Source organism: Nycticebus coucang, chromosome 6 (assembly GCF_027406575.1).
Source record: "Nycticebus coucang isolate mNycCou1 chromosome 6, mNycCou1.pri, whole genome shotgun sequence".
Taxonomy (NCBI): Eukaryota; Metazoa; Chordata; class Mammalia; order Primates; family Lorisidae; genus Nycticebus; species Nycticebus coucang.
This window is the reverse complement of record NC_069785.1, coordinates 109,817,620-109,834,057: the sequence shown is the minus strand read 5'-3', so window position 1 is coordinate 109,834,057 and position 16,438 is coordinate 109,817,620.

Below are 16,438 nucleotides of genomic sequence, written 5' to 3'. Positions count from 1 at the left end.
TTGTTTGGTTTCGTTTTATTTGTTTTGAGAATATGTATGTTGTTAATTTGTTTTTGTTTGTTTTTTATTCAAAAGGAAAGAGAAGAAAATTTAGATAATATGCCAACACAAAGCTAGTTGGCTCCTTACGAAACAACTCTTCCTGAAATAATATATTATTGTAATCATTTTTAAAATAAAGAAAAATGAGGACTTGCCTGTTAAATGCTTTGCTCAAGTTTGGAAAGAAGCATAAGTGGTACGAGCCAGGGCTGTGACCTTCAAAACTCAGGGTCTTTTGAACATCTCTCAGACTTCCTTGCAGGCACAGCTGCTTTTTATCTCCTATTTGAGGGGCACAACAATGTGCTCAGCATTGGCACTTAATATTGATGGGGCTCAGGAAATAGTCCCCAAAATGAAGCCCTTGGAAGCCAAAGTTTTTTCCTGTCCTCCTGCCTTTCAGTCCCATTCTCCCCTGACTCTGACCCTCCTCCCCAGCTGCGTCATAGAAACCCAAACCCCTTTTCCCGAAGGCCAACCATAAAGCCTAAAAATATCCTGTGCTAAAATACTGGCCATAAAGAATACCTGACCGACCTCGTTTGACTTGTCCTAAGGCAAGACTTCCATTCCAGAAAGGGCCCTGCCGGACACCCAGAAGGAAGGGACCCTGCTGGAAGAGGTCAGGAGGAATCTGACAGACAGGCCTTGCTGGGTCCGCACGCCATCTGCAGCATCAGATCACACCCTTTCTGTCCAGACTTTGTTGGACCTAATCATTAAAAATGGACAATTCTCCCCATATTTTTGGTCTTCACTCTGAAGTTCTCCATGTATACATGTTGACTAAACGTATATGTCTTTTTCTCCAATAAATCAATCTTCCTTGTGTCAGTGGTTTTGCATCTAAATTTTAAGGGGCCTTGCTCCCTGCAGTGTCTCATATTTCAGCCCATGGATTTTAGTAAAAGGGACATGCCCTTTACTCTTCCTGTGACCCTTCCTTCCAACCACACTTACACACCATGACAAGGGCTATAAAAATAAGATTAGAAACTTAGGGATGAGGAAATATGAGGAGAGTTCAGAAGAAAAGCAATTGTGTGTAAAGATCCTTGCTTATCTTTTCAAGGTGCACAGATTTGTACAGACGCATTGAGACTTTTTCTGATCTCCTTAAATATGCAAGGGTTCTAATTCTAAGCCAGTCCACATGTGAATAGTAATGTTTTAGCAAAAATCAGTATGCCAATTTACTGACAGAGCAAAATTGTTTTATCACCAATGAAATTCCTGTAGAAATAGTCATTTCAGCTGAATGGATTTCCTACCATTTCTATTTCCAAAAACACTTCAACACAGAATACAATTATCCCCACACCAGTCCTCAGTAACATCACTGCATAATCACAGGGCACCTACCCAACCTGACATAGGCTTCATTGCTGCTCAGAAAGTGTTTGAATGGTAGTCAGGCTTTACCCTGTAATTAACTTTCTACCATAAAAGTGAAATGTAGATATTCCTATTTTCAAAACACTCAGCACTACTAAATCAAAGGAAATTTTTACCTTTCATTTACCTCTAAAGCACCTAGAGAATATTCACTCATAAATGCAATAAATTGTGTTAAAGGGGTTTATTTATGTCATCTCTGGCTCTCATCATACCCAAAAGAGCAGGTGATAATCTCCATTTGCTCAGTCATTCAGTCTATAAATAACAGGGAAAAAATTTGAACTATCTGAACACCAAATCATCACACCACATACTTCCCCCCCACACACATAACTTACCCAATATCAAAATATTGTATATGAGAAATTTTTTAAGTAAAAGTAAATAATACCACACAAATAATGAAGATTAAAAACCAAATTACATAAACGAGGACTCAAAAGGAATCATAGAAAATATTTTTGTAATTTATAAGTTTTGTTCTCCAATAGCTTTCAATTCTATTTTTACAGAAATGTCCAGATTATACATAAAGTGAATATAACATTGCACAGATTTTAAGATCCTGTTAACCTAAAAGGAAGAGTAATAGCAGGGAATATGCTAGAGAGGACAGCATTGCTCTTTAAGTAAACTTAAGAAAAGTAGCTTTCTAGAACATCCAATTCTTTTTCTCAATGAGAATTAAATTTTTACATCATTTTTATTTCCCCCACCAATATCCTGGAGAGGTAATGTACTTTGATTGCTCCTATCTATTATATGTAAACCTGACCTTGACTGTCAGTTATAAAAAGTAGCAGGGGACCGAAATGTAAGGGCTGGAAAGTGCCTTATATATCATCCTATAGACAGAAAACTGATTTTATCTCCAAAGCCAACTAACAGTGGCTGTCCAGAATGCTGTGATGTGAAGTGTAAGTTTTACTGGAGCTCAGTAAATAATCAGCATTGTCTCCCTTGGGTCCACACAGTGTTAGGTGGATGGTAAGAATCTGATCTCGGGCTCTCCAAGAGACAAAGGCAGGTGCCCCACCTTCACACTGCCTTGAGCAATTACCACACCTGAGGAAGAAGAACAAGGGTGATGCCCCACCTTGGTGCTGCTCCTCCTTGATTCTGCTTCAAACAATCGCCACACCTAGGGGAAGGAGGAGCACCCTGCTAATCTGCAAAATAGTGCAGAGAATCCCCCAGGCCAGGTAGCCCAGGCAGCGTCTAGAGTCAGAGTCAGCTAAGGCTAATTATCATTAACTGTACATCTAAGTGGTTCCATGGAGACTTTTGAACCAGGAGGAGGCCCAATCTAAACCCTATAAAACAGGATCTATTACCCTATTCCCCAGACTAGAACCAGAGCCTCTTGTTACAAAAGAGGTCCATTCATGGTCTGTGGTAAATGTATCTTGCCCTTCCTCGATTTACTTTGTTTCATGCTTGCCTGGATTTCAGTGTTGTTACAGAAAGTTTGGCCCTCATCCCCAAAGGCTGCATCAGAAAAAGAGGGCCACATCAGCCCATGAATAGATTAGTAAACTGTAGTATATGCTGCATAATACTATTCAGCCATAAAAAATGGAGACTTTGCATTTTTTGTATTATCCTAGATAGAGTTGAAGAACATTCTCTCTAATAAAGTTTCACACAAATAGAAAAGCAAGTATCCAATGTACTCAATACTAATATGAAGTCAGTAGAAGAACTAATACATTCCCACACAAGACAAAACTTAATTCAATTCAAGCTGGGGGACTGGGGAGGAGTGAAGGGGAGAGAGGAGGCAGAGGGGAGGAGGGGGGGTTGGTGAGCTCCCACCTAACGGGCAGAATGTAAGGGTATATGGCTCACCTCATGGGTGTGGGACACAACGTACCAGGGACCTCACCCAACAAATGCAAACATTTTAACCTAATCGTTTGTACTCTCATATTAATCTCAAATTTAAAAAAGGAAAAAGAGGGACAAGCAATTTGAGAAGGAAAGAGAAGTTTATTATTTTGCTGGCAAAGGAGGAAAATGGCAAACAATGGTCTCAAATCCAAATTTCTCCTCTGAGCAGGAACACAGGGCTTTTAAAGATTCTGATCCCATCTTGGGCTATGACAATCTTATGGCCTCTGCAACCTGTGACCTCCACCCAGATTAATCCCATCTTTAGTTAAGAAGATCTTCTGACTTCTGCCCAGACTATTCCCCTGAGCAATCTCCTGTGGCGCAAAGAACAAGAGACAGTCCCTGACCCTCCTGACCACTGGCCTGAGGCAGGGATGCAGATTTTGGTTTCCAAAAATTTGAAAGACAGAAAATATTTTTGCCTTTTCTTTTCCATCCCATTCCCTCTGTAACAGTGCGTCTGGTCATCCTTTGGCCAAGAGCGTACCAAGAACTGAGAACAAACTGGCAGCCTGGTACACCCAAAACCCATGAAGGAAAAGTACCTTAAATAGCAAAATATGGATTAGAGTAAAGATTTTAATGTCCTCATAAAAGCAAAATTTGACAGAAGAGGAAGAGGTAATGTGGCCATGGAGGCAGAGATTGCAGTGATGCACCACCATCCAAGGAATCTTGACTGCACCAGAAGCTGAATTCTTCCCTAAAGCTCCAGAAGATTATGCAGCTCTGCCGACACCTTGACATCAGGCTTCCAGCCTCTATAAGTGAGAGAATAAATTTCTTTTATTTCAAGTCACCCAGTTTTTGGTAATTTATTACAGTAGGCCACAGATAGCTAGAAAGCTGTACATCTGTCATCTCTGTGACAAAGGTTCTGTCATGTTAAAGAGAGAAGAGCTAGGACTCCCCACAGACATTCTGTTGGGGCTCAGAAAACAATACTCCAAAGTAAGGTGTTTCAACCTGCCCAATACTGGCAAATCACAGGAAGAGGCTTTCTCTGAAGTTCCCTTACCTGACTAAAGGAAGTTTCTCCTGAAGGAATACAACTGTCATGAATCCCTGTGCTAGAAGCCTTAAAGCTGAGCTGCCCACCCTGAGAAGAGGCCAGAAATGCCTTCTCATATCCCTTTATTTTTATTCTTTGTAACAATAAGATATTAAATCATTAACAGGCATAAGGCCATGCAAGACGGAGGTTAAAACACACCTACAGGCCGTCAATTTAATTAACAGATCACTTGAGTCTCAGTGTATAGGTACACACCTGGTGGCAAACCCAGAATTAACAAATTTCCTTATTTTATTTATTCAATTATTTGTTTGTTGATTGATTGAGTCGGAGCCTCACTCTGTTACCCAGGCTACAGCACTGTAGTGTCACAGCTCACAGCAACCTCAAACTCTTGGGCTCAAGTGATCCTACTGCCTCAGCCTCCTGAGTAGCTGGGATTACAACCATCTACCACAAGCCCTAGCTAATTTTTCTATCTGTAGTACAGACAGAGTCTCAAACTTCTGCCTTAGCCCCCCAAGTAGCTGGGACTACAGGCGCCCACCAGAACGCCCAGCTATTTTTTTGTTGTTGTTGTTGTAGTTTGGCTGGGGTGGGTTCGAACCTGCCACCCTCAGTGTATGGGGCCAGCACCCTACCCATTGCTATAAATCCTCTACAAACTGAAAGAATGTTTTACAGAAGCAGAAGAAACACTGCAAATCCGATTCTTCCCTTAAGCAATGTCCAGACCCATGGAGGCGGAGAAAGACCAGCAAGCCCTATTCTATTCTTTACTTAATGTGTGTGTAAACCCCCCAGAGATAAAGACCTAACAAAGTATTATTTCCAGAGGTAGAGTAAACTTAGAGTAAACTAACACTTTTATTCCCTTATTTTATTCCTCTCTTAGTCTCTTACTACGAGTACATCTTTGTCAAAAAGGAATGAAGTGGCAGGACAACTGCAGAGATAACCCTAGTCAGATCTTCTTAAAGAGAATCTTTTATGACAAGGTTTCACTCTTGCTCAGGCTGGTGTCAAACTCCTGAACTCAAGCGATCTATCCGCCTCATAGTGGTGGGATTACAGGTGTGAGGCACTGCACCCGGCCCTGAAAGTCTCTGAAGAGCCAGGCTTCTTTGGCTCACATGTGTAATCCTAGCACTCTGAGAGGTGGAGGCAGGCAGATGGTCTGAGCAATAGCGAGACCCCATCTCCAAAAAAAAAAAAGTATGTTGAAAAGAGCATAGAGGCTGACTTGCCAGAGCTGTTTCCTGTGAACTCTGAAGCCACATTTGTGTCAAGCTCTGCAGCCAATATGGAGCATAAGAGGTGAACCAGTTCCATCCCATTCCTGCTCAACATAGCACCCTTTCCATCAGTCAGCAACTTTGATTCAGGAAATTTCTATCAACACAGGAAAAACTTCTCAGGTAGATCCTATAAATAAAGATTTTCCCTACCCAATTTTTTTCTATATCCTTTCACAGATTTCAGACTTGGATTAAGGCCAGAAAACTCTCTTTACCTACTTGTCCTCTTTCCTTCTTCATTCTTCAAAGAATTTCCTCAATAAATCTTCTGTGCAACTAATCCTATTAAGGATTCTCTGAAGACTATATATAATATAGACCTGGAAAAAAGAAGCTGAGGCAGAATTAATATAAGAGTTTGTGTGAGCCAAGGTTGATGATTGCAGGCTTAGAGAGTGCTCTAGAAAATGAAAGAGAGGCTCAAATGTATAAAATGTATAAAACATATATACATGTTTTTTATATATATATAGCAGGTTAGGAGGTGATTGCAAAGGTTTTTCCTCAAGAATTCTTATTGGTTTGTAGAAATGACATTGGCTAGTGACACACTGTTGAACTACAAGGTATGTGTCTACTTGATGCATCAGTCCGTCTAGAGTCAGCACAGCAAGTGGCTTCAAGAGGGATTCAAGGGGGAAGTGATGTGACTGCTGCTTTATTAATCCCTCCTAATGAGCCTGATAATTTCAAAGGGCCTCATATTCCTCATATGAAAAGTTTCTTTTCTTCTTTTTTTCATATTTCTCCCTTTTGACCAAAAATCTTTCTTCTTGAAAGCATCGATGACCAAAATTTGACTGTCAAGGTGTTCCTCATCTCTAGGAAGGCTCATTCCCCAATAGTCCTGTTCCACTCTGAGGGAGGAACAAGGAGATATCTAAGTGAAGAATTTTAAAAGCACCCAAAACCTGAATTGGGATTGCATCACAGATTGCTAAAAAATAAGACTTCAGTTAGATCATTGATTTATGTAGCTGCTGTCACCTGTTGAATCATCTCTAGTCTTTAGACTTCCATAACATTAGTATTCTTGGAAAAAGTAGCACATAAAGATTATAATAAAAGAGTAATTTGTATGCCACAACCACAACAAATAAAAAGCCCTTATTCTATTAGAAGGCTGACTAAAAACATCATAAAGAAAATTAAATCCAGGTTCTTTTCTAGACACTTATTGTAGCTGGGAAATAATCTGAGTTTAGCCCAAAATGTAGGGAGATAATAAAATTCAAAAACAACGGTCAGGGTTAGAATCTAATAAAATGGGGACTATAGTTTTCTTCTGGAACATAACTTGTCTCTCCAAGTCCTCCTTTTCTACCAAAGATAAATCATAGTAAAGTCAATTTCTTTGTAAAATGAGTTTTAGTCTTCTTATGCTTGCCCTGATTATTTGCATAAAGTGAAGGAAAAATAGTGATTGGCCATTATAGGCTTTTTTTTTTTTAGGTTGTCTTTGCTGAAAGTTTTGTAAGAAATTTTGGAATAGGGATATGATCAAATTAAAAAGCTTCTGCACTGCCAAGAACACACTAAGTAAAGCAAATAGACAGCCCTCAGAATGGGAGAGGATTTTTGCAAGTTATACTACCGACAAAGAACTCAAACTTATTACTAAGCAAAAAACAAGTGATCCCTTTTCATTGTGGGCAAGAGACATGAACAGAAACGTCTCTGAAGAAGACAGGCACATGGCCTACAGACACATGAAAAAATGCTCATCACCTTTAATCATCAGAGAAATGCAAACCAAAACTACTCTGAGATACCATCTAACTCCAATAAGAGTAGCCCACATCACAAAATCCCAAAACAACAGAATCTGGTGTGGATGTGGAGAAAAGGGAATACTTCTGCACTGCTGGTGGGAATGCAAGCTAGTACGTTCCTTTTGGAAGGAAGTTTGGAGAACACTCAGGGATCTAAATGTAGACCTGCCATTTGATCCTGCAATTCCCCTTCTAGGTGTATATCCAAAGGACCAAAAAATCATTTGGCAATAAAGATCTTTGCACCAGATTGTTCATTGCAGCTCAATTTATAATAGCCAAGTCATGGAAGAAGCCCAAGTGCCCATCATAAATTGTGGTATATGTATACCATGGAATATTATGCAGCAGTAAAAAAAAAAATGGAGACTTTACCTCCTTTATGTTTACATGGATGGAGCTAGAAAATATTCTTCTTAGTAAAGTATTGCAGGAATGGAAAAAAAAAGTATCCAATGTACTCAGTACTACTGTGAAACCAATTTATAATAACTCACACTTGCATATGAAAAATGAAACACAACTATAGTCTATGATGAAGGAGGGAAGGGGAGGGTGAGGGATGGAGAGTGGGGTAGGAGGGATAGTAGGGGATAGTAGGGGAACCACAACTATGGAGCACATTGCAAGTACAAGTTGGTTCTATCATGTGTAGAACACAAATGTCCTAATGCTATAATTGGGTAAATGAGATGAAAACTATGCTGATTAGTATGATGTAAGCACTCCAATTTGTACAAATAATCACCACACTAAAATGGGCATAAATGTATTTATGATATATGTACAAAAGACTTAATTTTAAAAAAAAAAAAGACATTTTGAAATCAGCTATTAAAAGCCTCTACTTCAGGAAGCCAAGCCAAGGAATTATCATCACATTTTATCTGGGTGAATTTCTCTTTTTTCAAGATCTCAAAGTATGTTGAAGTTCCTAGGTCTGCCACCTAGTGACATCTTTACTTACCACAGGCCAGGAACGTTGTAAAGAAACCATGGAGAGAGGGAATCAGTCAGTCTTTCTAAGGAGCTTTATTTCAGCTCTATAAAGTTGACTTCAATTCCTAAAGCAGTCTGGTCATCTCTGAAAATATGACATTCTAGTCAAAGCCTTGGTAACATAATCAATATCTCCAATTACATCCTGTTACAGAAGAACACAGATTCTTACTGAAATTCTACAAATAATCTTATTGTCATAAAATAAGAATACTCATGAGTAATTTCTGAATTCTGGAAAAATCAAGTAGAGGGAAAGGTACATATTTCAGTTTTGCTCACAAAAGTATACTTTACTCAATTGCCATAAGATATAAATAGCTCAAAAAGAAAAAGATTTTCTTGACTCTATAAAAGAAAACAAAAAAGAATGAGCAATGTTTCAAATAAACAAAAAGTCATAAGAAGCATCTCAGTCCTCTATCAGTCCAGTCTCATGTAATTAACTTTTGTTTTACTTGATGTTGGGTTAATAACCCTCAATAAATGCATCAGCTTTTCAACTAGAGCCCCTTGGAAGTTTTTACCTAGTATATGGTATGATCTCCAAAATTATCAAAAACATGTATTCAAAAGTGGTTGTCAGGCAGGCACCATGGCTCATACCATAATCCAACACTTTGGGAGACTGAGGTGGGAGAACTGCTTGAGGCCAAGACTTTGAGATCAGCATTACTGACACAGTGAGATCCTGTATCTACAAAAAAATAGGGAAAAAAAGTGTGGTGGTGCATACCTGTGCTCACGGCTACTTGGGAGGTTGAAGCAGGATTCAGGATTTGAAGGCTGCAGTAACTATCATGGCAACAGAGTGAGATCCTGCCTGTAAAAAAAATAGAGAAAGAGACTAGTGAAAGGCAAGTTTTGGGAGAGGAGTAGTGGTTCACACTTGTAATCCTAGCACTTTGAGAGGCCAAGTTGGAAGATTGCTTCAGGCTGGGAGTTCAAGACCAGCCTGAGCAAGAGTGAGATACTTTTGTTGCCAAAGACAGAAAAATTTTCCAGGCACAGTGGTGCACACCTGTAGCCACAGCTACTCAGGAGGCTGATGGAAGAGGATCTCTTGAGCCCAGACATTGGAGATTGCAGTGAGCAATTAGACTCCACTGCACTCCAGTGTGGGCAAGTGATTGAGAGGAAGGAAAGGGAAGGGAGGGGAAGTGAAGGGAAGGGAAAGGAAAGAAAGGGAAAGAAAGGGAAGAAAGGAAAGGGAAGGGAAATTTTGGATGGTAGGTGATTGAAAGCCACTTTATGAGAAGAATCAAATAATAACTGTGGTTGACAAAAGACTTATAGTAGCTGTGGTTAAAGGCACAAGTGACAAGGAAATTTGGTTGTTTCCTTGGCATACAATAATTTAACATAATAATCATAATTATGATTACTGATGACATGTACTAAGGCATATCAGAATTTAGAAATATCATACAATTTTGGAGCCCATATTAATAACACATTTACACAAATATAACTCAAAGAAAGTTAAGTGGCATGTCTTATTTAACAATGTTTTCCATGTTATTTAACCTACCAAAGTCCAAAAGTAAGTTTGAGGTCAACAAGATTTAGTTTTAGAATTTGAAGTTTGATTTTGAAAACTTCATCAAATATCAAAGGTTCAAAATACTTGATTCAAATAGTATCACAGGTCATGGTAAAATACTATGTATTCATTTAGCCAAAGTGATCATTCAAAGATTTCAAAAAGCAAAAACTTTTATTCTTTGATAGAGAGGAGATTCAGTTTCCCAAACAACCAGAAGACCCAATAAAGATAGCATGAGATCAACAGAATCTCTCTCCCCCTCTCTTTTCCTCCTTTCTTCTTTCTTTTTGTACTTTACCTATAAGGTCAACAAAAATCTTACAGTCTCTCTTACTAATACTACTTGAAAATCTTGTTTAAAAGAGAAAACCAAATTCTCCCCCTGTATCAGTGTATTTTAATGTGTGAGCTAATGTGAACAAAATCTAACTTAAAAAAATCCATCCACTCTCAGTCAGCTTTGACTACATAAGGCAAGATCCCCATAAAACTTTTATAACTTCTTACCAATATATCCTATTTTTTCAAACTTTTTATATCCACTTAATTTTACCTATAACATTTTTTCTTCATTTTAAAACAAACTTTAAATAACCTCTAAACTAGAAAAAGCTACCTTTCTTTTAGCAAAAAGCACATCCTCATGTCATCTTTATCACCTCATTTACCAAAAACACATCCTTCTTAGCTTATACAATTGCATACAGAAGTGTCTCTCTTGTATGTAGTAGTTTTAATTACATATATTAACTATAATGTTAAATATCAGTAATCCTTATTTTCAGTGAAAACCTTAGGAAGTAAATAATTTTGAACTGTTTCATGTCTGTATTTATTGATAAAAATCATTTTATAATTTTTTAGAAAGAAATGTTTCTTCAACATTTTTATTTATTAAAAGACTTAAATATTTGAAACTATGACACAGGTACCCTTTCTAATGTTTTCTCATCATCCTGGGTCCCAAGTGCCCACGTGGAGCCCAGGGACAGCAGTGGAGGGGCAGGTTTGTCTGGACCCTGAATCTGCACACCAGCTGGACAGAACACAGACCTGTGAAGGTACAGCCTCGAGGACCTAACCCCTCCTCGCATGGCCAGGAAGGAAGGTGGTGGTCAAGGATAGATGTGGCCATCTTGCACTTCACTCGCCCTTGCAGCTGTTGGTTCCCGTGCTGAGGACATGTCCCAGACTTCACCAGAGGGCACTGGTCTGGAGCCCAGAATCTAGAGCCGCACAAACACAAGCTCATAATAAGACATAGGCAAGGCTTCAAGGGAGCCCCGAAGCTGCTCTAGTGGTTTTAGCCCACGAACAAATCAAGCAAGTTTCAAAATATCACAGAAGCAGCAGTTTGATAACCTTGAATCATGTTTCAGAGACTCCATAAATCTGTCTGACCAGTAGACCAGTCAAAATGTCTAAATTACATTTAATTGAAAATTCTGAAGCCATTCCCATTTTATTTTACCAACAATTTTAAAACTAGTTTCGTTTACCATAGTTTTCAAAAGTCATAGAACTTGAAAAATATTATGAACACTAATTTATTTATAAGTCAATCTAGTATTACACAGAAAATACACAGACATGTACACAGATACACACACAAATATAAACACTGATTTTACAGTTTTTATTTTAAGAATATATCCATTGGACAGGTAAACTCACTAGTTTAAAAGGACAGTTGGATTCAAACTTTGTAAATGGAACAAGTTAAACTTTCTCGCATGGCTGAAGTCTTTACTGACTTTTAGATAAAAAAGTAGGAAATTTGCATCTCAAAAGATAAGTAATTTAAGCTTTCCAAAAGGCCAATGAAGTTTTACACTATTCTTTGCAAAAATTATGTCAACAAGGAAGAAAAGGAACAGAAGGACTGAGCACATAATTAGAAAGGGTTTAATTTGCCTGAAAAAAAAATTCTTTTTTTTCAGAAAGAAAATCCAAAAGCAGAAAAGATAGAAAAGACTTTTGTCATCAGATTAATCTAACTCCTGATCATAGAGCTCTTAAAAAATGTTTTTTTCTCCTGAGCTAAAGTATTCACTGAAAATTTTATGGTTATCTAAAGAATTTTAACTCTTATTTCAGATCTAATCTCAACTGAAATGCTGCTTAGTTAATTCCCCAGATGTTAACATTTCAAAGACTTAATAAGAATTATTACATCTCTAAATCCAGTAGGGCATTTAAAGGGTATTGTCTGATATTGGGTTTACTTCCACTTCAATGGGGGTGGCTGAATACATTTTATCAATGTCAGTGGAAGACTGGAATCATAAGCGACCTGGCAAAGCTTGTAACAAGTCATCAGTATCATTCAGTAGTCCTGATTTAGAAAAAAGTTGTTGGATCTGTATTTTTATAATTCAAGAGTCTCATTCTCATTTGCTCCCTCTGTTCAGAATTGAGACACGCTCTCCTCTGTCCCTGCTTTCAGCAGAAGGAAATATATGCATTGTGAAAATCAAAAAAGAAAAAAAAATCTCTCTCTAAGAGATTTATAGGATCTGAGGAAACTAGAGAAAGCAATAATGGTCACTGAGCGAGCTCACCTCGAATTCTAAACATACAGTCACAGGTTGACAGATATCTGCACTGGAGAAGAAGACAGTCTGGGTGGTATGACTGAGGACGGAAAGAGTCCCTCCAGTGTCCCTGTGCGCTCATATCTGTTCTCCATTTGTGAAAATTTCTTTTTCTCCTGAGGCATTAAAGACAGGAGAAATGGGAAAGCATCTTTTTGGTCCTTGGAAAAACCCAATTCATTTTCTGGGGTCCCATCCTTGTTCTGAACCTGCTGTTGTTTATGTTTTCTACAATCTTTTTGAACTGGCCAGGTTTTTTGCAGGAGAAGCAAACAGCTTTTTGATCATTAGAAGGAGGCATCTATCTTTTCTGACAAGGCCTGCTTTGACTAATTAGTTGTTGCAGCTGCAAATTTATAATCTTTGATGCCTTAGGTTTTTTTTTTCCCTGAATAGTTTTAAAAAGTTGATCCGACAAACTTACTAATTTGTGGATTCATATGTTTGCCTTTTTTTTTTTTTTTTTTTGTAGAGACAGAGTCTCACTTTATTGCCCTCAGTAGAGTGCTGTGGTATCACACAGCTCACAGCAACCTCCAACTCCTGGGCTTAGGCAATTCTCTTGCCTCAGCCTCCCAAGTAGCTGGGACTACAGGCATCTGCCACAATGCCCGGCTATTTTTTTGTTGCAATTGGGCCGGGGCTGGTTTTGAACCCACCACCCTCCGTATATGGGGCTGGTGCCCTACCCACTGAGCCACAGGCACTGCCCCCATATGTTTGCCTTTTGACTAAAGTAACCACGTGCTCATTTTAGCAATTGAGGAAAGTAGAATTTACAGAGGAAACGTTCTGGTGATCTTAGAGGCAAATTTTGGAATATTATTGAAAGTTTTTTTTCAATTTTTCAAACCCTTTAACATAATCAAGTACAGATTCATCTAGCACTGCTAAATTTTGAATGCACTGCTAAATTTTCCTCTAATCTACATTTTAGAAAAGACTTGGGAGTTTCCTCAGGTGGTGCTGATACAGGAGAGGAAGGTCAGGACAAGGTACCCAAATAAGCACATGTGGAAGGAGAAGAAGCCATTGGAGGTAAACGGAGAAAAGTCGCTTAGTCTCCATCTTACGCTCAGAAATCATTTCAGAGGTCTTTTTACTAATCTCTTGAACAGAGACAATTTTCTCGGAATTTCTTGTAGAAGCTACTGAAAGGAAGTCTCACATTCCATCTATCTGGTTTTAACACCAGCCTTTCTCTAATTGTGTGCACAGATAAAGTACTTTTGGCATTTTAAAATATCCCCATTTGGACCATTGCTGCTATGACTATCCCAGGTTAGGTGAGTCCGCTTTCCTAGACAGCTACAAGAGGATGGCTCATAAGTGTTATAAATAACTCTTCAGCTGGTGTTTCTAAAAATACCACTCTGATTTTGAAGCTTCATTTTCCACAATTCAGGAACTTCTCCAAAATGACCATGGTTTAGGAATGTGTTTGGGGGGAAGTGCTGCTCAGGAGTGTGGCTCCTCTGGACATCAACCAAAAGCCGTGAGTCGCACTGTTACGCATCTCAGACTGTCTCTAACTGCAGGTGCCCGTACAGTGCTCAGGGTGTCTGGGACCAGATCCTCTTATTCCCATTCAGAGAATTAAAAGGCTGTCCCTAAAACATTCCTTTGGGATGGAATGCCCTATGAGAACATTTCATATCGTGGGCCTATATAGCCCTTACATTTTGCAAAGTCTCCAGTCACCTGGAGTACCCCCCCAAAAAAATCAGAGAAAGCAAATCACCTCTTTGCTTCAGGGGGAGAAAATTCACCCTCGTGCTTTTCAGGAAGTAAAAGACAGCTGCAATCTTAGAAGTCGGGTGTTGTGGCGGGCGCCTGTAGTCCCATCTACTCGGGAGGCTGAGGCAAGAGAATCGCCTAAGCCCAGGAGTTGGAGGTTGCTGTGAGCTGTGTGAGGCCACGGCACTCTACCGAGGGCCATAAAGTGAGACTCTGTCTCTACAAAAAAAAAAAAAAAAGAAGAAGAAGCATGCTATTAAAAGGAAACTAGCTGTGCCTATCTAACTGCCAACACTTTCATCCGGACCTTAGTGCTGTGGGGAAGAAGGAGACCAGCCAGACATTCTTTGGAGAGCTCTTTGCCCCTTTGTGACCCAAACTTTCTGTCCTATAGGGGGGTCCGAAAAGGCAGGGATTTGTTTTGTTGTTACTGTTGTCTTAGTTTTTGGTTGGGGCAGGAGAGTAAGACAGACAGTCACTCCGTTGTCCAGGCTAGAGTGCCATTGTGTCAGCCCGGCTCACAGCAACCTCAAGCTCCTGGGTTCAAGCAATTCTCCTGCCTCTGCCTCCCAGTAGCTGAGACTACTGGCACCCAGCACAGTGCTCAGGTAATTATTTCTACTTTTAGTAGTGATGGTTTCTTGCTCTTATTCAGGCTGGTTCCACCCACCTCAGCCTCACAGAATGATAGGATTACAAGCGGGAGCCACTGCACCTGACTTGCTGTAAGTGTTTTCCTATAATCCAAATCTCATACCCACAGTGTAAAGATGAAAAACCTTCATTCTGGAAATGGAGGGTTTAAAAGAGCCAAATAAAGTCTAGAACTTCAACCAAAGAGTGGGATAGGTCCAGATTTTCAGTAGGACTGATCACTTTACATTCAGTGATTTCTCTCAGAATCAGAAGAACACGTGGGATTCAAAGTTAGCCAGACCACTCTGAATCCTGCGCACAGCATGTGAAATGGTGCCCTAAAAAGAAGAAGCCGAATCAAAATTAATAGAGCATTTATCTGGGTCAAGGTTAATGACTATAGCCTGGGACACACTTCCAGTTTGCCTTGGAAAGTGTGCTAAAGAACAAAAGGCAGACCGTGGTGGCCCATGCCTGTGATCCCAGCACTCTGGGAGCTGGGAGGCTAAGGCAGGTGGATCATCTGAGTTCAGGAGTTCAAGACTAGCCTGAGCAAGAGCAAAATCCCATCTCTACTAAAAACAGAAAAAGTAGCCAGGCATTGTGGGGCGGGGGGGAGGGCGCCTGTAATTCTAGCTACTCTGAAGGCTGAGGGATGAAGATAGCTTGAGGCCAAGAGTTTGAGGTTGCTGTGAGCTGTGATGCCACTGGCATTCTACCAAGGGTGACAGAGTGAGACTCCTTATCTCAAAAAAAGAATTCTCATTAGTGGGAGGCGCTTGTGACTCAGTGAGTAGGGCACTGGCCCCATATCCTGAGGGTGGCGGGTTCAAACCCAGCCCCAGCCAAACTGCAACAACAACAACAAAAAATATCAGAGCATTGTGGCAGGCACCTATAGTCCCAGCTACTCAGGAGGCTGAGGCAAGAGAATAGCCTAAGTCCAAGAGCTGGAGGCTGCTGTGAGCTGTGACAGCACAGCACTCTACTGAAGGTGATAAAGTGAGACTCTGTCTCTACCAAAAAAAAAAAAAATTCTCATTGGTTTACAGAAGTAGCACAGGTGAGTGATACAGAATGTGTGGCCTTTCATGGTTACTTTGTGCTTGTATCAATTAGTCTAAAGCTCCCATAGCAAGTGGCTTAAAGTGGTAATTATTTAGCTCAAGGGGGAGTGATGTGACAGCTATTCCATCCCCAGGCCTCTTTCTGGGCTGAGTATTTTAAAAGGGCTCATATTCCTGGAATAAAAAGTGATTTTTTTCTTTTTTTCTCACAATGGAAAGTGATTCTGTTAACAAAATTACCCGTCAATATTATATGCTGATGAGGGAAAGCAAGAGAAAGACTTGACTTGAAGGTACTTTGTTTGAAGACTCCAGAGGCCACCGCTTCACACAGTGATTAAGAACGTGGCACTGACTCTGCAGGGCCAGAAAAGCTGGAAGGGATTGGAGGGAGAGAAAAGAGGAGGAGGCTGCGGTCCAAGGAGAGGAGAGACAAGACAG